Below are 24,202 nucleotides of genomic sequence, written 5' to 3' on the forward strand. Positions count from 1 at the left end.
AATGAACTACAGTTCCCAGAATTCTTTGGGGGAAAGCCATGTGCATTAAATGTATGGTGTGGATGTGATCCTTCTCTTGAAAAATTTTTAGTTCAATAGCATTTGAATAACAGACCATTATAGATTTTACTATTCCCACTCTCCTCCCACCTTCACAGTGTTTTCAGTGTTGCTATAATGATGAAGTTTTGTGTCATTTCAACCTTTCTTCTGAGCTATTATGATGTGTGGAAAACTGACTTAAGGCTATAATCTTAACCCCATTTCCCTGGGAGAAAGCTCCATTGAATTCACCTTTGAGTAAACATGCTCTGTAACTGGGACGGAGCATACACAAAGGGGAAAAATACATTTGTTGAAAATTCTAGAAAGTTATTTCCATTCATTTGATAAATATATTTTTTTCTCAAGTTTCCTGAATTACCAGGGAGACGGCAACACTTTCCAGATCTACACAATTTTACTGAAACATATGAAAGACAAATACCAGAAGTCAAAGCTAACATATTCTTCTCACGGGTCCTGTCAAAATACAAGGACAACCCCCTTATATTTTGAAAAGGTTCACAGTATGATTTTTATAATTACATAGATGATTCATGCCCAATAGGTGAGCTGGCTAACACACTGAAGTCAAACTTTCTCTCCTTCTCTCCTTTCTCACTTCATTTCTCATGCAGTGAACACTCTTTTTGAGTAGAGTCTGTAGGAAACAAGAAACAGGAAGTGCAAAGGGATGTTATGGCGGCGGATCCTGATTAGCAAGGGATCTCACCTTGCTCTATGGCTGCATTCAGATAACACTTTATTCTGTTTCCCTGATGTTTCCTTACTGGGTAATTTCTACATTTTATGGGCTTTTTCACCTTAGCACATAAAATGTAGGAAGCCTCTTCTGGAAATCTAGTGGAATCTAGCAGAAGCAGAGCTGGCTTGCCATAGCACTTTCCTCAGGCGGCAAAATGGGATGTGCTGTCCCTGAGTGGAGGTTTAGTGCCATGCTTCTAGAAAAAATCCATTTGTCACCCAATTAACTCAGAAAACTACCACCACCACCACCACCACAACAACAATTTTATTTATATCCCGCCCTTCCCATCTGAAGCCAGGCTTAGAGTTTTGCATTATAATTTCATGTGATTCCTGCTTAAAATGGTCCATTTTGTGTAAGGCGTGTGACTTTTGCGCGTCACATAATTTGGGCCCTTATTCCTGGGTCCCAAAATGTGATTGTGACTGCCCAACACATCAGATACAATAATGTTAACTTAATTCAATTCAGTTTTAATTTGTGATCTTATCAGGCTTGTTATTAAAACTATTATCCAAACAAAGCTGGGTGCTTTGTTTTTTCTTTCTTTCTTTTTTAACCCCACCACCTTTTCCTTCTCTCTTTGGGCTGGAAGGAATAATTTTGCCCTTGTTAAAATGCAACACTTTTGCTGTTTTCTTTGTGTCCCTAAAGCTAAGCTGGGCCAGGATAGGTCTGGAAAAATACAGCTTTGACAGGCTAAATACACAACCAGGTTTTTTAGTCCTCCCTGGTAACAAGACCTGAGCCCTCTACTTCCCTCTCCCCTCTCTTGCCCCCACCCCGAATTCTTCCATCAATTTAAAATGCTTGAAAAAACAACAACCCAATAACAACAACCACTGAATAGTGGGACTATTTTTGTCTATTAATTATGGTAATTGTTTCCTGTGTGGAAACCACATCTATAAGAAGAGAAAGATGGGTATGTGTCAGAGTGGGAAGAATACCTCGTGTGTGTGTGTGTGTGTGTGTGTGTGTGTGAGTGAGAGAGAGAGAGAGAGAGAGAGAGAGAGAGAGAGAGAGAGTTAATCTTTGAAGGTTTCTTAAACCCCTGGAGGGAGGGCCTTATAATAAGCAGCATCATTCATGCTTCGGGCCTGATGCTCTTTGCTGCCCCCGCCTCGTCCTCGCCTTTCCTTTCACGTGGAGATTAAAGCCAGCGGTTGAAGCTTCTCCTCCTTCTCTCATGTGGCTGATATAAATTCTACATCAAATAGAATGGAGGAAAGGAAGGTTTGGGCTGTCAGCAGAAAATGAAGGGAGATGGCTGACAGTTGCAGAGAGCGCAGAGCGCGGGCCTCATTAATCCGGAGGGCGCTTGGGAAAACGAAATGGAGCAAAAAGTATGGGGATAAGGGGTGCCTCCTTCGCTGGAAAGATTTTATGAGTGGCAATGCGAGGGCAGCATTAATAAGCATGTGGGCAAAAGTTTCCCAGCAAAATCGCTTGCAGATTGAGGTGGCGGGGAGGGGAGGCCTGCGCAGCAGCGATGGCGCTAAGGAGATCCAAAATGTTGCCTATCTGACGTATCGGGGAAACACATAAATGGCTCTATGGATTAAAAGGGTAACGTGCTTTCTATTAAAACTCTGTTGCTGTTGTTGAACGACCCTGATTTCTCTCCCCTCCCACCCTAAGCTCCCCACAATTTCCCCCCTGTCAACTTTCTCACGAATTCTTCCTTCTGCTTGATAATTTCACAAGGGCAGGGGAAAGCTCTGAAGAGGTTTATCTGGAAAAATTCAAAGTTAATTGCACAGAGAATTTCTGAAGCATGAACCTCCAAGGAGGCTAGTTTCACCGTGGTTTTCTTCTTTTTCTCACTCAAAGAACCCACGCCTATAACGCCATCTTTTTGCCGCGTAGCAAATCGTCACAACTTGTAAGGTTGCGGATAGACTCTGGTTCAGGTGATAGGGACGGGAGAACGCTCTCGCCATCCCTATGTGAAGGGTATTCCATTAAAGGAATCCAGGGACTCAATGGTTTGGTCCACCCTGTGAGGGGGTTGTGCCCGTGCCTGAGTCCAAGGGGACATCTGGGTGGTGGGCATAGCCTGTTCCCGGCTTTCCGCCTATCCGGGTGTTCACCCTAGGCTGACCTTTGCTGGTGCCCTGGGTCAGCGCTACCTGCAATGGTGCAGGGAGCTAGTCGAACCAGAGCCTATGCAACCACTCACTTGCTGTAATCAATAAAGCTGTGGCCTAAATTCTGCCAAAATCCAAACCAAAATTTGAGTCTTGTCTGAATTTATTTAAGGGGGAGGTTTAAAGGTCTGAACACGCGAAGAGTTCTGTTCTGGTTCCTGACAGTGGGGAAGCATTGTGAAAAGAGTAGCTAAGGGAACATCATGAGAGGTGGGGATCACATCGGTTCTCTCCACCAAGACATTCAAGCAGTGCCAAAGACTTCATCCAACTGAATTGGGTGCAATTAGCATCTGAGTAAATTTTCAGAGTGTGCTGTGAGTTTTATTTCAGAATAGAACATCTTCTGGTGCAATCTCTATAACAGCTTTGATAATATACACCAAAGAGATTATGCTTTGTGGTTTGCATCGAGAAGACCATGGGCAAATAGTGCCCTGAAAAATAAATACAACTGTTTTTAATGCATGCCAGACAATGTGTAGGATTTTAGCCTGAAATATGGCTTTGACAATTGTCTTATGTTTTAAAATTGCATTTTGGGGTTTTAAAGAGAAAGACTCGTTTTCTTCAAGAGAACCAGATCACTCACTGTAGCGATAGAAAGACACCTGTTAGTTATTTCCTCAATCGGGGGAAACTCAGCTTTGAGTTCTTTTGAAAATTCCCCTTTTGGGCTGCAACATTTCTTCAGGAAATGAGATTACTCTGAATTTGAAAATGGTGACTAGCTGCTTAAAACCAGCACAGCCTTCAACGAGTGGCTATGCATTAAGAATCTGGGTGGCTCCAAAATTACAACATTTTTAATTGCAATCACCCACCTACATCCAGGCAAGATGTCTCAGACAGGAAGTACTGTAACTGAAGTAATAATACTTATATAGCATGTTTTAAGGGTTCACAGGGATACATTTGCATTACCTGTGTGATCTGTTCAATGCTGTTAAGGTTAAGGACAGTGTTATTGTTAAGGACACTGTTAATGACAGTGTAATTAGAGATGGGTTGGGGCCAAGAGAACAGTGGTTCTGCTGTAAGCCACTCAGCTGTGGTCAAGGTAAGCTGGGACACTCTTGGACAACTCACACTCTTGGCTACTATTTTACTCAGAATAGCTTGCTTTCACAGTGAAAGCTGCCTTATGCAAGCAGAGCTCATTTTAAGAAGGAATTAGTTCAAGTTGTCCAAAAACATTCCAGTTCCCATCTGCCCCTTTGCAACAGGAGGGAAAGATTTCTGTTGATTGAATATTCAGGAGAGCACATGGTTAGGAGGCGCTGTGGTCTAAACCACTGAGCCTCTTGGGCTTGCTGATCAGAAGGTTGGCAGTTCAAATCCGTTTGACAGTGGTGAGCTCCCATTGTTCTGTCCCAGCTGCTGCCAACCTAGCAGTTCTAAAGCATGCCAGTGCAAGTAGATAAATAGGTACGGCTGCTGTGGGAAGGTAAATGGCATTTCTGTGCACTCTGGTACTCATCACAGTGTTCCGTTGCACCAGAAGTGGTTTAGTCATGCTGGCCACGTTTCCCGGAAAGTTGTCTGCGGACAAACACCGCCCCCCTCAACCTGAAAGCAGAGATGAGCACTGCCACCCAATAAACGAATTCAACTGGACTTAACCATCCAGGGGTCCTTTGCCTTTTTATCTTTTACCACCTGGTAAGCATGCTCAGGTTTGCAGCCTCAGTTTCACCCAGATCTCTGATGAAAGTTGATCAGATTGTCTGAGGTCCAAGGTATATTAGGACTGCTGCTATATGTATTGGTGGTTGTTGTTAGAAATTTTGGCTCTTTGGTTCAGAAGAATGCCCCAATAAGAGTCAATTCAATGGGTTTTATAACCTCAGTAAGTGGGAATAGAATTGCAGCTGTATTATATAGTAATCTAAGCTGACCATTTAAAGGGAACATTCATAGCAGTTATCATTGGTAGATGCATGTTGTCTTCTTGTGGTGCTTATAATTATAGTTTGTTAAGGTTCATACCATCAAATCAAATCTTTATTATTATGTTCAAAGACCAGCATTAAGAAACTGGGATAAGAAGCACATAGGACACATTATGCAGATACGTATAATTTTTTAAAAAAGTAAAATAAACAAAATAACAAATAATAAAAAGGCATAAAATTAAGTCAATAAAAGTAGCATAAAATAAAGTCCAATGGGCATACCTTAAATATGGTATCTCCCGCAAGATGTGTTAAATAATGAAGGTATTTGTTTCTCTTTTTTTATTCTAAAATGCCCTAGAAAGGAACCAATGCATTTAGAAGCTCCAGCGATCACATATGACAAAAACTGGAACAAATATCTTTTGTAGGAAGGAGAAAGATTAGCGTTTGCCGGCCAGAGCTGTAAAAAGTCATATTGTGATGTTGATAAAAGTGAGCTGCTAAAAGGGAATAAAGGGGGATATTGTGATCTTGATACAAGTGGATTTATCACTTGACATGTATGAGAGTCATGAGGACAACTTCTTAGGAAACCAGAGCAGAATCTTGTGTGTTATATGTTCCTTTGGTCTACAGGGCAAACTGTTGTGATTCTGGCAGACTTCTGGAAGCTGTTCTCAAAGTTCAGGGAAAGGTAAGCAAAATTACATCAAGGTATAATGAACACAGATGGGCTGATGCACCTGCGTTCGTGATATGAGAAACAGATGTAGAGCCATTGATTTACTAGGAGACTCACTGGGGGCTGTCAACTTAGTGCAAATAACTTTGATAACTGGGAAAATGGCAAAGGCCTGTCTTTCAGAGAGGCACTCAAAGGGAAGGGCCTGTTGAAAAGGTCTTTTTATTTATTTTTCCACAGAGTGAACCTCTTTTCAGGGATGTGTGGCAATCCATTTACGCTCAAATTGCACCATGATTTAGGAGTGTAATGACAGTCCAGGCAAAGGTAACAGAGCATCCTTGCACTGAAAACCTCCATCCCAGATCTGCCGAACTGGGCTGTCTGGGCATGTTAGATCCCAGCCCCACACCTTCAACAACCCTCCTGCCCATGTATGGTTTCTGCCCATTGTGCTGGCATGTGATGTCACCCAGATGCAATGCAAATGGGCCTGGGCAGTAATTTACAAGGCAGCACTCGCTAGACCATCCATAATATTGTATAGATACTCACATTTGGGGTGCAGTTTTTTTTAATGGTCCCAACAGGGTTTGTGTTTATATGTCCAATAGGGTTGTCCAAGTAGTCTACTGAAATCCTAGGGGGCTTGCTGGCACAATTCCACATACGTTGTACACACAGTGATCGTATAACAGGTTATTTTCGTAAATTAACCCCGATCTGGTGGAACGCTCTGTCACAAGAGACTAGGGCCCTGGCGGGACTTGACATCTTTCCGCAGGGCCTGCAAGACAGAGCTGTTCCACCAGGTCGTTGGCTGAAGCACAGTCTGACCCCCTCCTTTGGTAATCCTCACAGAACTCTAGCCCAATGGTTGCCATTAATTTGATTTTGAATTGATTTTCAAATGAATTGATTTTAGAATGCTGTGTTACTTTTATTGTTGTTAGCTGCTCTGAGCATAGCTGTCAACTTACAGATTTGAAAATAAGGGACCATCAGCCTCGAAAATAAGGGATCAGCAGCCAAAATAAGGGATTTTAGTCAACCAGCAGCCAAATGAAGCCTCAAGCGGTGGTTTCCACAGCGCAGCAACCCAGCAAAGGGGATGCAGCAAGGAAAACCACCGTCACCTCTCCGCTGGGAAGCGCTGAGCAAAGGCAAGTCCCCAGGCAACATGGCCAATTAGATCGGCACAAAGCATGCAAGCTCCACCCCCCCAGTCGTTCTTAGACTCCTTATTGGGTGAGCAACGCAGCCAAGCAACACAGTTGGACCCTCCCTCCTCCCTGTCTGGCAGGGAGAGAGGGAGAGGAGCTGCTTCCTTTGAAACCCGGGAAATTTAAGGGACATCATCAATAAGGGACAGCAGCGGGACACGGTGCTGGGATAAGGGACTTTCCCACCAAATAAGGGACGGTTGACAGCTATGGCTCTGAGCCCGGCTTTGGCTGGGGAGAGTGGGATATAAATAAATTATATTATTATTATTATTATTATTATTATTATTATTATTATTATTATTATTAATTATTATAGGGTTGGATGTTACAAGCCAGATTCTACAACTCTGCCCTCCCTGAACTGGCCACTACTGAGTTCTTGCATCCTCTATGTAGCTCATTCACTTTGAATGCAAATTGGTGCCCATATTCCACTCATGGACATCCAACAACGTGGAATGTTGCAAGATTCAGGATGGATTAAGAAAGTACAACTTTACACAGTGGATTGTTAAACCATGGAACTTGCTACCACAGGAGATGTGATATCCACCAACTGGGATGGCTTTAAATGAGAATTAGGCTAATTCATGGAACAGAGGGCTATCTATCGTTGGCTACTAGCCATGATGACTATCCTTCACCTCCACAGTCAGAGGCAGGAATGCTTCTGAGTGTCAGTCACTGGGAACCACAGAAGGTTGTCCTATGCTCTTGTTCTCATGTACTGCTTGCTGGTTTCCCACAGGCATCTGTTCGGGTCTGATCCAGCCGGCTCTTATGTTCTTGCTCGAGCAACCATTCTTGGTCATTCTTTGGCTTAGCGAGAACTATTGTAATTAAGTCAATCTGGCTCGCATCCCATCAAGTCAGCAGTGCTATTTGCCTTCAATTAATCAGGCTTCATTTTTCACAGAAACATTTCTGACCAGGAGCCAAATGCATGCTAGTCACAAACTCCATGTGAAGAAAAGCAGAAGAGAATGGCTTAAGAGGCAGCTCTTCACAGGACAAACGTTGTGAGCAGGAATCAAGCGTCCAAATCCTGACGTATGTTCGGGGCCAAAACAGGGTCTACAAAGGATTTCATTATATGGGAATTAACCCTAGTTCATCCACTTAGACCAATATAAAATTAATTACCGAACATATATTTTGAAGTGCTGGAGCCAGAAAAAGCACAATGCTGCCAAACAATATTTAATAATTTTATCCAAAATGTACAAAAGGAACCCTTGGGGCTCTTGGAGATCATTGAAGCCAACTGCTCATTTAGCGAAGAATGTGGCCTTTCAGATTGAATTACAGCGGCTTTGCATTCTCAAGGGACTCTGCAGGCAAAGCCTTTATTATCTTTAGTGGGTGCAAAATAGAAGGCCTTAGCTCAGCAATCAGGAGCTACGAAGCCCTTCGGAGAATACAAGGGAAATTAACAATCCGTTGTGGGTTCTTAACCACCCTATTCTTCTACATGGGGCCTTCTGCGTCCTGCCAAAGGACCAAGCTACACATTTTCCCTTAATTTGTGGTGTGCGGCTAAATCTTGCTTTTTTGTTGACTAAACTCACAGGACTAGGGAGGGGTGGTGATTCCTACCATAAATGCAGCAGGCAACGAGGAGAGGTTGACCGTGTCACTCTCCAGCCATGACTGGAATAAACTCTGGAATTCACTCTAATGAGAGGCAGTGATGGCCACCAACTTGGGTGGCTTTCGAAGAGGATTGGACAAATTCGCAGAGGATAAGACCTATCAATGGCTTCTAGCCATGATGACTGTGCTCTGCCTCTCTGGTGGGAGGCAGTAATGCTTCTGAATAGTTGCAGGAAACCACAGGATGGGTGAGAGCTCTTGAGCTCAGGTCCTGCTTGTGGTTTTCCCCCAAGGCATCTGGTTGGCCGCTGTGAAAACAGGATGCTGAACTAGATAGATCATTGGCTTGATTAAGCAGGCTTTTCTTATGGTCGAAGTGGTCCAATACAGGCGCCAGGGATTGAACATGGGCATGCAAACATGTGCTCTGACACAAAGCTATTCGGTTAGAAAATCCTATGTGCATTCAGCTCCTTGGGTGCACGTCAAAATGCACGTTTAATCCAGGCAGGCAGAAGATGTCAGCCTGAAAAGCAATTGTATGAAACAGCCTTTGGGCAGGCTCCAGAAAGCTTAGAGCATAAACCTTTGCTGGAGGAAGCATGAACCATAGCTTTGTAAGAGATGCATCTGTCTGTGCGTTATAACCACTTATTTATTACTCTTCAGCCATTAAGCACTTCTATTTAATTACCAGGTATCAATCAGTGCAAGTCGAAATGTAATGTTTCTTTAAAAATGATTTTAACATCAATAAAATAGCCATAAAGGGAAAATAACACTACTCTGTTGGAATCTCGTCTTTGAACACATTCTCAGAGATATAATTAAAAACACCAAGTGCTTATTTCAAAGCCATAAGTGATGGGTCTGGCATCATGCCTACTGCAGGAAGGCTAATTACACCATAAATTAAACAGATTATTATTATTATTATTTTTAAAAACCCTCCGAACATTATGACCTTTAATAAAATTGTTTTTACAACCAGCTGTCAATAAATCACCTGAGAAAGCTAGTGAGAAGTGGGCACTTTTCTTCTGTGAATTTCATTAGCTTCAGTTTATTTGCTTTTTTGGCGAACTATGATGTTTTTTAAATCTTAAATTAAAAGCTCCAGCCTATAAAAACTAATTCCAAAACGTTAGTGTTTCAGTCCCTGAAAACGAGCCCCTCTAATTGCAGGAATTATTCAAGATTGTATACTGATCAGAGGCTATTAAAAAGAAACAGTCCATGGAAGGGCCAGACTTAGCTACAGTAGTTCCAGGAAAGGCCATTCGGATATATAGCTTAATGAGTGCAAAACGTTTCAGGGGAGGCTAGTTTACCGTGGAAATAAAACATGCATCTCAATGCAGAAGCTGTTTTAGACCTTCACTTCACTCCTCCTTTTTTCTTATTTTACAGAGGCTGTATGCCTCCTAATACCAGTGTCTGGAAATCACAAGGTGTTGTGCTCATGTCCTGTTTCTAAGCTTCCCATGCGCATCTGAGAACAAGATGCTGGGACTAGATTGGGCCTTTGTAGGCTCCTCATATGTTCCTATGTTGTTTGCTGGTTTACTTGCCTTGCGGTGAGCTTTACTCAGGTCTTCATGGACGTAATAAGAAAGCCATCCAAGCCATATGCTGAGAAGAGAAGTGGCGCCCATCTCTTGCTTATGAGGGATGATGGCGAAGGGTGGGGTGCTTTGAGGTGCAGAAGAAAGCTGAGGTATTGCCAGTGCTTCTCTGATAAGCCTTGGGTGGTAAGCTATGGCCATCCCTGATTGGTGGAGCTGTAGAAAGACTCGGTCATTTTGGTTGACTGGAGAATAAATCATGTGTTGAATTTTTAAGCTATATATAGTTTTGACACCTAGAACAGCTTTACTAAACGATGTGCAAAGGTCTGTGAGATGAGAAACCTTAAACGTAAGCATTAATATGCTTACGGCAGCTGCAATGCTAATGGAGAAATATTATGAGGTCCAGAAAGCTCCATCATATGGGGGAATGATACTGAAAGGTTTGTTGTGAAAATGAATACAGTTTGGGCTACGATTTATTTCTGTAAATGTACTTCAACCATAAATTAAAGCAGGGGTGAGGAACCTTATGCCTGGGGTCTGGATGCGGCCCTCTGAGCCTCTCTATCTGGCCCTTGGGAGTCTTCCCAGGCACACCTCCTGTCCCTAGGCCACACCCCTCACTAGCTGTGATACACACATAGTATTTTTGCCTTGCTGGAATATGTCCTTGAACCTGGACAATGCCTCTTACTCGCCTGGAGGGAGGATTCACTCCATCTGAGTGAAAATTGGGCTACTGTACAAAAGTATTATTCCTTGATCCACCAACTTTTGTCTCTGGTCCCGCCCTCTCCAGGCATGTGGCCTCTGGAAGTTTTCCAAGAAGGGAATGTGGCCCTTGTGATGGATAAGGTTCACCACAAAATAGAATCATAGAACTGTAGAGTTGGAAGGTACCCCCAAACATCATCTAGTCCAACCCCCTGAATCTCAACATGTGGTTCCCCATCCAATTTGAAACCATACCAGACTCTGCTTAGCTTTGTAATTGTTCTAGCAGTTTTATTGTTGTCCTGTGAGGAAAATTCCCCAGAAATCATTTCTAAGATACTGGGAGACTAGAATCTCTTAGTAAACAACCTTTACTATAATTATAACTAATGGGATTGAGCTGCACTGGGAAACATACAATGGAAACCTAAGTAAAGCAAATATCAAGGGAAAGCGAGGGTTCTTAAATTCTGAACCACAAACTGCCAACACACCGCTCCTTCCTCACAGGGGAACTTTTGCTCTTTTCAGACGTATCTTTGAGAAACATGGATGCTAGAGACATTTTTATATGTTCTCCCGTATTTCCTTTCGAGAGTATTCCTCCCCACTCCACCCCGGTTATTACATTGGCCTCAGTATCAGACTGACTCCTATATGAGCTGTACTCATATGTCATAATGACATAATGCACAGTAAAAGCCCGATATTAAAACAAAACCTCTTAACGTTTATATGGTGGCTGAAATAAATCAACCTTAAATTATTTCTAAATGTCGAGAAGGGGGCAATGCAACTTTGAATGTAACTATTGATAGAAAAGGAGGAAGGGGAAGAATTTCAGAACAAATTCATTTAGGCTACTTAGCCCCTATGAAGAAATATATATAAATCTTGATTTTCTTCCTGGACTTAAAATAATTCCCTTCAGCTTCTCAGACCTGGCTAATGCAGTCTATTTAAAAATATAGCAGAAATAATAATAATAAAGTAAGAAGGACCTTAGAGGTTCAACTAGTCCAAGATCTTGCTCAGTGCAGGATCTACAATGCAGGATCTGCAACACAGGATGCAACCACAGCATCTGTGACAGGTAGTTGCCCAGTCTCTGCTCCAAAGCATCCAGCAAAGGAGACTTTCACTTCCCAAGGTAGCCTCTTCTGCAGATGAACAACTCAAGCCATTTGGAAAGTTCTCCTGATTTTTAATCCAAATCTGCTTCCTTAGAATTTCCATCCCTTCGATCCAGGGACCTGCCCTCCAATCCAACAGACTTGCTCCATCTTCCATATGACAGGAGGGCAATTCTCATGTCTTCTCTTAATATTCTCTACTCCAGGCCAAAGAACTGAAGAATGTAAGAAGAGCCCTGATGCATCAGAACACAAGTCCATCTTGTCTGGCATCCAGTTTTCACGATGGCCAAACCATTATAGGAACCTCACAAGCAGGACCTGAGTGGAGCTGGTTCTCTGCTTATTCCTCCACCTCCTCTGTTTCATGCCTTCATGCTACCTTCCAGTCCTCTCTTCTAGTCCACCCAGCCTCACTCTCTCTTTCCCACCCTCTTCTTCCTTTCTACCTTCACACACTCACTCTCTTTCCCTCTCCTTCAGGGCAGATCTCCAGGAATATAGTTCAGTTATGGAATTTGCTCCAATGGGAGACATGAGGGCCACCAACATGGAAGGCATTAAAAGAGGATTAGGTGCAGAGAGGCAGAATGCAGGTACACTTGCCATACCAAACTCCTCTTTTCCTCTGAACTTGAGGATGCTGGGCTTATCCTGCTGCAAATCCATGAAAGCCATAAAATATGATGAGTCAAAGCCACCTGCTTCTCCCTCAGTGCCTGCAGCCTAAGAGATAGTTCTGTTCCTGAGGTCGGCGTCCTATAAAAGTAGGAACTAACGGGTGGTGCTGTGGTCTAAACCACTGCCCCCTTGCCTCAGGCATGAACAGAGACAGAGATTTGGAGGTTTGCCAGGGTAGCTGGGTGTGGGGTGACAGGAAAAGAGAGTTTTGAGCAAGGTGTGCTGGGAAGAAGAAAGGGAGAAGAAAGACTAGGATTCACCTTGGGTAGGCCGACTGAAGGCTGGCTGGGAGAGATGTCTTTGACTCCAGTGCTGCACTAAAATGACCATGCTGTATGATGTGGACTCCATCCTTGCAGAGTGAAGGTGTAAATGGGTGAATAAACAATATTTCTTAAGGCTCCGACAGTCTCCGCTGCATCTTCAGTTGCATGTTGAGGTCCCCCAAGCCACCCCTAATAATTCACACATAATTTTTGTTTAAGGTTTTTGGCATAATTGTTGGCCACAACTTTATTAAAATGTGATTGGTTGCTTAGCCATTGGTTATGACTATCTGTCCCCACGCCCAGGACAGAACTGACATCCGGATTCCAGCAAAAGCCAGTAAGGGGAAACAATATTGGGGAGAACATGGGGACAGGCACCAGACCCTCATCCCCCCCAACAAAATTCCTACCAGGCCCCTGCCCCAAAAGCAGACGACCCCATGACAGGCATAGCAAGGTCAACGCAATAGCCCTAGATTAGGGAGGGTGGGCGGGTGATCCGATGCATGCAGCAAAAGAGCCCAGTCAGTGCTGCATGACTTGATTTTATAACCTTTGGTCCGTCCCCCTAAATGGCAGCACCAAAATTGGCCCAGTAACCCAACCGCCCAATCACTGTGGATGGTCATCCATACTAACCAGCCCGGCAACAGAGGGGTGGCCTGTCAGACCCCACCACAACACGTTCTCTCTATGAAAGAGAACATGCTTTCCCCAAAGGAGCCCAAACCGTGGGTGAGCACCTGGAAGCCCCTGGAATTTTGCAGAGAGTGGGGTGACACCCAGATTTTGTAACAATATAAACTTGCCCCCCAGGCTCTTGGCAAAGCAAGGTCAGAATGATAATGGTGGAATAGGCAGATCAAACTCTCATTGTGTGTGAAGTATCACATTTCCCAGGTACAAATATGATACCCCTGTAGTATGTGTGATGTTGCAAGGTGGCCAAATATGACACAGAAAACTTTGCACAAAAACTGATGCTCTGTCTGTGTTCTCAGACAGTTAATCCAAGTTCAAGGTGATGGTTAAAACATTCACAGCATAGCTGTGTTCATTGCTATCATATAACAGTGAAAGGTCGTGATGGGTAACAAGGTGGTGGTGAAATCTTCAAGCAGCTGTCAATTTGAAGAAGAAGGAGGGAGTAAGGCCTTTCTATTTGCTTTGCTGAAAGTCCAGCTCCATCAGGCTCCTTCCTTAACTGTTTTCATCAGCCATTCCATCAGACTGCAGGAGAGGGCAAGAGATGGAGTTGCAGGGCTTCTCTATCAGGTTTGCTGAAAGACTAGCAACCTTTGGCTCCACCCTTCCTTAAATATTTCCAATCCAGCTGGTTTCTCTGCAGCTAAGAAATAGTGAGTGAGATTTGTTTTCTCCTCCTCCTCCCCATTCGTTTTCCTTTTGTGTTGTGTCATTTAGTTTGCCATCCTGAAGGCAGGAACTGTTTTATCACTGACATTTTTGGGCTGTTGGGATTGAAATCTTCTAAACAAAATAAACTTGGAAGGAAAGTTCAGGGTTCCATGGAAGAAAAGTGCTGTGAATAGAAGCCATTCCACAGCCTTAAGAACATCTGAAAGGTTGGTTGTTGGCAGTGCTTAAGTTGGTGAATCATTGCAATTACTGCCCTCCTTTTTGGTTTTATTTGTCAGACAAAATGAAAGACCATTAATCTTTGCCTTTAAAATAATAGTAGTGACAATAAATAATAATGACAAAATTACAATTTTGTGAGTAACACAATCCATACTGGTAGTGTGTCATCCTTCACTGTAATATATATTTACTAAGCTTGTATGAAATACCATGAGGTTTACAACTAGCTTTATGTAAGCATCTTGGCATGCATGTACTGTATTCAAATATTTTATGTCAACAGATAACCCACATTTGGTGGTCTTTTCTGAAACAGGCTTTGATCAGTTTCATCCTATTCAATTTTCTGCTCTGATCAGAAAGCTAGTTAGTCTCCTTGGCATCAAAAACCATAAAATACTGAGGAGGACGGGAAGGAGATTGACTTTTATTGCTTGGAAGGAAAAACATAAATATTAGCATTTTCAGGGTTTAGTTAAGTAACTCTTTTGATTTACAATTCTTTTAAAATAATACCTTTTAAAAATATGCGCAATCTCTAAAAGATGAATTAAGTGAGTGTTTGATTTAGCATTTGCAGGGGGCTCTCTGGTTTACCCAAAATGAAAAACCTCAAATTCTTCTTTGTCTACTCTTGAAACCACTTCTTCGGCTTCTGAGAGACTGCGCTGTCATCGGCTTCCAAGATTTTGCGGTAACACCCTCTATAATTTCTTTGTTATTCTTTACTAATATACATAAATCACTACAAACTCATTTGCTATTAAGGTGGGTGTCATAATGGTATTCCATCACTTAATAAAAAACACAGAGAGGAGGGTCTAAAATTAAACCAACGGCAACACCGCCGAGGGAAGAAATTCTTAGCCTTTCCAGACAAGGGTCTTTTCCTGTGGGGCTGATGCTTTGTTAGAAGTTATCCCCATCTCTATCCCCATGGAAGGGAGATGCTGGGGCAGGCTTCCTCTGGTGGGGCGGGGGGCTAGCTGTGAGCTGAGAGCAGTATTTTAAAAATAAAGTTGTAATGGGTAATTCAACAAAATGGGTGTTTCAGGTATATTGGACTCCAGTGCGTGTTTATAGGAAGCAATTGGGTAGTTCAGAACAATGTCGGTTCAGAACAATACATCTCGGATGAAGAAATTTAATAAATAAAAGAATAAATAGTAGTAGTAGTAGAAGTAGTAGTAATATGTCACACACTGAATTCAGAATCCTGAACCCTGGCCAACCCATTTACCATTTAAACATCAAAACAGTGGAACATGTTTCAGTCTAAGGCTGCTTATCCCTTCCACTGCCCCAACCTCTATTTTGCGGCTGTAACATGCATCTATTTTGATTTCCCCTTTTGCCCAGCAGAAGTATAAAATGTCTCTAGTAATCTCCTCAAATTAAAGGAACATGTGAATGTTTGAATTAATCTTAAAATGAGACAGATGATTATTTCATTTCAGTCATTTAAATCAATTATGCCCTATTAGAATAGGAACAGAAGAATAGATTAGAAGGCCATGTGCAGCGATCTGTTTGCATTTAACTGTGGTTGAATCCCCCCCCCCAACAGCTTCTTCTAATATCTCTCCTTTGTGATGTTTTAATGGATGCCAATTGGCTCTGCTGGGATGGAAATATACCACAATAGTTTGTTCATTGCATTAAAATCTTGGGGATATTGTTTCCTTCTCTCTACCCAACACTGCACAATTTTATGTGAAATTGGTTCGGTGCACACTGTAACTAATCAGATTTGTCTGGAGACAATCACCGCATCTTGTACAAATGTTTACAATAAATATATATGAGTTGACTGATGCTATCTTGCTATCCATCTCTGGAGACTTGTGAACTGATTCAAAACCAGCCCATGTTTTTTGTTTCTGTTTTCAAGGAACGGGTCTTATTTAATGCTGTTTCTAATAGTTTGATTGAATGAAATCTTTGCTACTTAATTTCATGATTCTGTGCAACACTTTGGAGGCAGCCTATGGGGACTTGTGTAAAAGTGAAATCTGTTTTTATGGGGATAGTATTAGTGCATGGATTGTGCCTATGAAGACCGGCTTAAATCTCAGCCAACACAGCAGTCGTATTAGCCTCAGCTCCCCTTCCGTAAATATAGAAATGGTATACGCCATTAAGACATCATGGCTATGCTCTGTCTCCATGGTTGGAATCATAGAACTGTAGAGTTGGACGGTGCCCAAGTGTCACCTCGTCCAGCCCCTTTCAATGCAGGAATCTCAGCTAAAGCATCCATGACAGATGACCACCCAACCTCTGCTTAAAAATCTCCAGGGAAGGAGAGTCCACCACCTCCCAAGGGAGTCCATTTCACTGTCAAACAGCGCTCACTGTCAGAACGTTTCAGAACGTTCTTCCTGATGTTTAGCCAAAATTGCCTTTCTTGTAACTTGAATCCATTGAGTCCTACCCCCAGAGCATCATAAAACAATCTTGCTCCATCTTCCAGGTGGCAGCCCTTCTGATTCGCTGTTCCTGGAAACTGCAGGAGGGGAAAGTGCTCTTGTGCTCAGGCCCAGCTTGAGGATTTTGTACAGGCATCTGGCTGGACACTATGAGAACAGGAAGCTCGACTAAATGAACCCCTGGCCTGCTCCAACAGACTCTTCTTGTCTTCTTTGGCGATCACTCATAGCCGAGTAAGATTGTTTTCCATAAACATGGTTTTAACAGTGACTCCATAAGTGACTGTGGAGGCCAATTCCGAATCCACACATCCTTCCACAGTGGGGAAATAGGTTTCCCGGTGGGAGTTGATCACAGTGCCAAACGTTTCTTCCTCTTAGCACGTTTCTCCCTTTTGTCCTGAGTCTGAGCATCTTCAAAGCCTATGACACCTTTGATAAAGGCTGTTCTCCAGTTGTAGCACTTGCTGGCCAGTGTTTCCCAGTTGTTGGTGTTTATGCTACATTTTTAAAGATTTGCCTTGAGAGAGTCTTTAAACTTATTTGTTGACTACCAGCATTATGCTTTCCATTTTAAAGTCTGGAATAGAGTACAGTGGTACCTCGGTTTAAGAACAGTCTGGTTTAAGAACAATTGGGTTTACGAACTCCGCAAAACTGGAAGTAGTGTCCCAGTTTGTGAACTTTACCTCGGTCTAAGAACGAAATCCGAACGGTAGAAGGGCACCGGCAGTGGGAGGTCTTATTAGGGAAAGTACATTGGCCTCCTTTACAGCTGTGTTGAGCAATGTGGGGAGGAAGGAACCCCTGTCTAATACAAAGTGCTTCAAATGTATCCCAAGATCCTGTTAGCAGCTCAGCATTGGCAAATCCCCCTCAGCTGCTCTGGAAATGATTAGGAGAAAATGAATTAATTTCCCTGCTGTCTTCCGGATGTACAGAAATTAAACCAGACTCCCGATTAATAAATCCAGTTTTGGATCAGGCGCCAGGGAGACCATGTGGCAGCCTTTAGGATGCTAATGGGGCCATACTTACTAACTTGACACTTTGTGTTGCTTACCAGAAATAGTAGTGGTGGCAAAGAGGACTCTATTGGAGGCTGCAGCAAGGTCTTGGGCAAGGACCTCAATGCAATCGGGTTTCTTCAATGTCTCTGGGGAAGCTGGAAAACGTGGATGCTGAATCTTCCATGGTCCTAAGCTTCCACAGATGCACCACAACTATGTTGCTGTTTTCCAGCTGCGAATGTCACCCTCCTTGCTATGTCTGGGAAGTAACGCCAAGTGTGGACTGTCAGTTTGCATTTCTTAGTGCAGAAAGTATAGATCTGATGTACAGAGATCTTTCCTATTCTGATTAATACAAAAGGATTCTAGAAGCTACTAGAAGCTTTTCTGTGTGAGAGAAGCAGGCAGAAGGGCCATGATTGTTTGGGTTATACCTTCTGGGAAGCTGGTTTGAATTGGTTCTCTTATCTCTTCCAGTTAAGGTTATGCTGACTATAAATATAGGCCAAAAGGAGCCTATATTTCTCTTTCTCTCTCCCTTCTAGTATGGTGTTCTGTACATAGTATGCTTAGTGCTAAAGTTCAGTCTTGTTATAAGTTTATAAGTTTTGTAAGTGCTGCAATTGGATTTTTTATGGACTGTGCCAATCCTGAATGTACTGGATTTGTGACCATTAAGCTACATTTGTCTTCAACACATGTAAAGGTCTGCTGGATGAAATACAGTTGCCTCTGGTCTATTTTTGGAAACTCTGCTACTACGTGTTTAAGTTTTTTCCTTCACACGTATGACATGGACCACAGAGGAAAGTCTCAGACTTGTGACCTTGAGGATGCTATTAGTAGATTCCTGGGCTTGGAAGCCAAAAGGAAATTCATCCGTATCCATTTCAGAATGGATGTTGCACTAAACATTGAAGTGGGGGATTATACATGGAATTGATGTCAAAAATCGTTCCTACGTATATTTTAATACAGTGGTACCTCTGGTTATGAACTTAATTCATTCTGGAGGTCCATTCTTAACCTGAAACTGTTCTTAACCTGAGGCGCGCTTTCGCTAATGGGGCCTCCCACTTCCACTTGCATCCCAGGGCAAAGTTCACTACCAGGGGCATCTACTTCTGGGTTAGTGGAGCTCTTTACCCGAAGCATTCGTAAGGAGGACGGTACATAGCCCGAGGTTCCAGTGTAATGAACTCCATCCTGTGAACATGGGTTGTTACATAGCCAAAGCAGATTGGTGGGGATGGGTCAAGGTTTGTAGAAGTACAAAAAATATCCAGAAGACAAACTGTAGGAGAATTTCAAAGCCACATGAAGACTGAGCAGGCTCACTGGCCATGAAATGCTGACCAACTTTTGGAAGTGAAAAAGAAAAACTGGGAGAGTGGGGGAAATATAACAGAATATCCTGGAAGAGGGCACAGCATTCCGTACCATAACATTTTGTTGCAGGCCCAATTTGTTGCATGATAAAGCTGATCTGTTGTCAACCTCAATTCAACCTCAATTCAATGCAACCTGTAGCTAACCTTAGCCTCAGTGGAAAAACAGCAGTTTGATAGAAATCTAGGAATCCTGAATTTAGAAATCTGGGAGTCAGTAGGTCTGTACATATTACTGAAAGGTTGCCCCGGGTAAACAGGTGGTGTTATCAGTTGATGATCTATGGATCAAAAGGCAATAACACATTTTATGGCCCATGAAAGCACATCACTTGAAAAGCTGACCGGGGTGATGTTTGTAATATCCTGGTGTGTGGGCTTGATATCATTTCTGTTCTTAGTATGGAAAGAGATATGGAAATGTCTTAATAAATAAAATAAGCCCTGTTCTTATAGTGTGCACGGAGCAGGGTTTGTCTCTTCACTTTCCCCGGGTGTCAATTTGGATTCTCCCGGTTTCTCTCTATCTTTTTTTCTTTCTTGGAAAGTTGCCTATGAGGCAATGCAGGGTTTGGTTTTTTAAGGGAAGCAAAAATAAAAATTAGCATAGGACAAAAGTGCACCATTAGCAAAGGTCAAAAGTTCCCCAACATTTGTTTAATTCTATCTGCATTTACTTGTGATTTTTACATAGCATAAGATTCAAAGCAGACGGTTTTACTCATTCTTGTTACTATAGATTATCTCTCCAGTGTGAGTGGTTCCTAGGTCTTGTAAATAGCTACACACACACACACACACACACACACACACACACACACACAAACTTGCATACTCTGATTTGCTTGTAAAAGTATGAACATCATTAAATCAGGTATAAATAAAAAGATATGTTATTGGAAAAATAAAAGGGTATCTACAAAGGCAGAAAGTTACCGCTCTGATTGTTGTTTTTTAGATCAGATCCAACCAAAATGCAATATATTTTAATGAACATACATATTTTGTAATCATCCACAAGTTAAAAGCAAGAATACGGCAATAAAAGTCTTTAAACAATCCCCCACATCCTTTGATTTATTGCCTAGTGATTTTTTTAATGGTGTAAGTTCAAGACTTGTTTGACTGTAAGTGCTTCAAGGATTTTTACAGCTGAAATCTTTCATATATTTTTCATAATTTCAAATAAAGATCTAAAATCAGCAATGACCTGGAAGTTGCCTTTCTTTCTTGGATCTTCCTGCAATTCATATATAAACCCCCACAGAATATTTGATGCTTTATGACTCAATAGCTATGAAATACTTTAGGTCACGATGCCATATTGTTCAGTTTGGCACAGAACACATTATTTCCCATCATCTTTAAAAGAAACCTGAATTTTTACATCTTCATGGGAAAGTAGCCAAGAGAGGGAAATAATCTAAGCACATTCTATTCCTGTTCACGGCAACAATGTTTGAGAAGCAAATTATACAGAGTTTACTGAGCTGGGAACATTTTGAAATGTTTACATATTTAGCAGTTCAACATTGTTTCACACACAGAGAGATATCTTCTTCATTGATTTTTAATCTTTACTCTGATTTTGCTCACCTATTTTAGCAATGTAGAAGAGGCATGTATAATTGGCCATGCACAAATCTGTCATAATTTTGTAGAAGAAGAAAGCACAGAGCTTTCCCCCCCTGTAACTGAGCAGATTGGCTGTTGTGAGTGGAAGAAGCTTGTGTGCATTATAAACAAGATTTAGATGACATATTGCAACAGGGAGGAATAATTAAGAAATGGGTGTTCTGTGCTGCAGAATACTTGCAATTCATGTGGAGCATCAATCCCAGAATAAAACTATTTTAAAAAATCCTAATCTAATCTGCTATTTTGGGGGGTGGGGCTTGTTTCCTCCACCTGACTTCCCCTTCTTCACCAAATGGCTGATTACCACATTCTCTCCACAGAAAGGGAGAGAGCTTTTTCTGCCTTTGGTGGGACAGGAATATTTTGGCAATCGTGACTGTAATGAAGAGTCTGAGGCAGTGATGTTTGTTTATACACCTACAAATCAGGGGTAGTTGCTGCATGACTAATAATAAATGATAATAATAATAATATTTTATTATTTATACCCCACCCTTCCTCATTTAAAAACCAGGCTCAGGATGGCTAACAGCAAATATAAAACATTGATTAAAATGTGACTTGAAAACAGCATAAAACAGCAAATAATACAACATAAAATGCAGCATCAATATCAATAAAATTCAATAATTCAGGGAACATTTTTTTTTGGGGGGGGGGGGGGGGAACCGGTCGGTAGACATCGAAAGATCACCAGGGCCAACTGGCCAAGTTGGTCCTACTAAGGCCAGCAAGGAGGTGTGTGAATAAGAATTTAAATGTGGGGTCCCAGAAAGGGTTTCTTCATAGAAGAGGAAAGGGAAAAGGGAATAGAGGATCAGGCTAATTCAAACTGAAGGCCAGGTGGAATAGCTCTGTCTTACAGGCCCTGCGGAAGGAGATCAAGTCCTGCAGGGCCCTAGTCTCATGGGACAGAGCATTCCATCAGGTTGGAGCCATCACTGAAAAGGCCCTGGCCCTGGTGGAGGATAGTCTGGCTTCCTTAGGGCCTGGGACCTTTAAGCTATTATTATCCATGGACCTTAGGGTCCTCTGTGGGGCATACCAGGAGAGGCGGTCCCATAAGTACGAGGGTCCTAGGCCGCATAGGACTAATACACTGAAAGGTGAGTGGATTGGAACCTCTTCCCCCACCACTACATTAGCCATTCTTGACCAAAGGTTGAGTGGAGTAGAACCCTTCTCCCTACTTTTCCTCCCCATGCTGCAATGTTCGGGGTACTTTTCTTCCAGCCCAGTTCACAACCAGCTGTGGCACTGGACTGAGATGAGAAAGGTGCTGCAGGTGATGGCGTGTAGAGAGATAAGACATGATGGAGGGGAAGGATTCAGCAACCCTCACCCATAGACACCTCGTGAAGGGCTGTAGCTCAGTGGTATAGCATTTGCTTTGCACAAAGAAGGTGCCATGATCAATTCCCAGCATCTCCAGGGTGGTTTGGGAGAGACCCTCTATCGGAAAACCCCAGAGATCTGCTGCCAATCAATTCAAATCTAGGTAGACCAATGGTCTGACTTAGTCTAAGACAGTGTGCTATGTTCCTGTGCAAAAAAATAAAATATCACTCCCATTCTATTTTATGTTTATGCATGACTGTGACAAACATGTCTGGCTAGGCCCTTTGTTGGTTGCTAGTTAAGTTTTGAAAGCTGTAAATCCAAGTTCCTTGGGATATATACACTGGCGATTGCAGGATGTTAGGAAATACAAGGATTCCACCCACCTCTCCTCAAATAAAAAGATGTCAATTAAATGGCAAAGGATCTGGAAACAGATGTTTCATGCAAAGAATGGAGGCTGTGTCATTCCTTTAAGGCTTTCAAATTCACTTCTTGTCAGATGGGTTGGTTAAGAGAGAAAATGAATGAGCTGTGCTAAGTTTTATTGCTCCACCTTCTGATGTGGGAACCCTTTGCTCTAGGAAGAATCCTGAGCATTGCTCAACCGACTGAGGCATTCCTGTTGCAATATTATTTAGAAAGTCTTTAGGGATTAAAGTATGGGAAGATATTTGTGTTTTGAAACACACTCATATAAGAGGGGGATCGGGAAGATTGTTACCTACAGGTAAAGGTAAAGGGACCCCTGACCATTAGGTCCAGTCGTGGCCAACTCTGGGGTTGCGGCGCTCATCTCGCTTTATTGGCCAAGGGAGCTGGCGTACAGCTTCCGGGTCATGGGGCCAGCATGACTACGCCGCTTCTGGTGAACCAAAGCAGCGCACGGAAACACCGTTTACCTTCCCGCCGGAGCGATACTTGCACTTTGACTTGCTTTCGAACTGCTAGGTTGGCAGGAGCAGGGACCGAGAAACAGGAGCTCACCCTGTTGCAGGGATTCGAACCGCCGACCTTGATCAGCAAGTCCTAGGCTCTGTGGTTTAACCCACAGTGCCACCTGGGTTACCTACAGGTAGCCACAGCCAACTGAATAAAATAATTAAGAAAAGCAGAAATGAGGAACCTGTGATGCTCTGGAAGTTGCTGGACTACAACTCCCATCATCCGTAGTCATGCTGGCTGGGGCTGACAGGAATTGGAGTCCAACATCTGGAGGGCTACAGGTTTTTCATCCCTGCTTTAAAAGAAGGAGGCATTAGCATAAGTGGATCAGTGTGTTTGGATTGATGAGTTATAAACTGATCCAATGTATGGTTATTAGCATTAATGAAAAATAAGCTTCCATCATTGAGTTGGCCTACTAATCCCTATAGACATCATATAGAATATGGGGGAAACGGGCAAAGGTTTTAGCCCCAGGACTGTCACCTATAATTCCGATGCAACATCCTTTCTTTCAAAATAAAAAAAAAAAATGAAAAAATGTGAGGGTATAGAAAAACACCATTTATATTATTTGAAAGATTATTATAGAAAGGGACAACTTCTTACATTAGCAGAGATGCAAGTACGTTTGGAAAATAATCAATTTTCATGACTGCTAGAATATATATTGAGATCATTTCTTACAAATACACAAATTAAAAATGAAACTACAAGGAAACTAACATAATATGAAAAGATAGTAATAAGAGATAGTATAATGACCAAGGGATTGATTTCCCTTTTATACAAAACCCCACTGAGAACCAATCCCCCCCCCCCCACAAAAATCTAAAGAGCCGGTGGGAATTAAATTGGACTATAAACATTGAAGAGGGTAAATGGAACTATTTATGGACAAAAACACTATATAAATCTTTGTCAGCGACTACTAGGGAATGTTCACTAAAAATTGTACGTGGATGGTGTTTAACATCAAAGCCCATTAGCTCTCCTTTATGTTGGAGAGGATACCAAATTATAGGTACATACCAACATATGTGGTGGGATTGTCCAGAAATCGAATGATTTTGGAAGGAAGTTTTTAAAGAGGTATCTCAGATTACAGCTCAAACAATCTCAATAAT

This window comes from Podarcis gaigeae, assembly GCF_964106915.1.
Source record: "Podarcis gaigeae genome assembly, chromosome: 3".
Lineage (NCBI taxonomy): Eukaryota > Metazoa > Chordata > Lepidosauria > Squamata > Lacertidae > Podarcis > Podarcis gaigeae.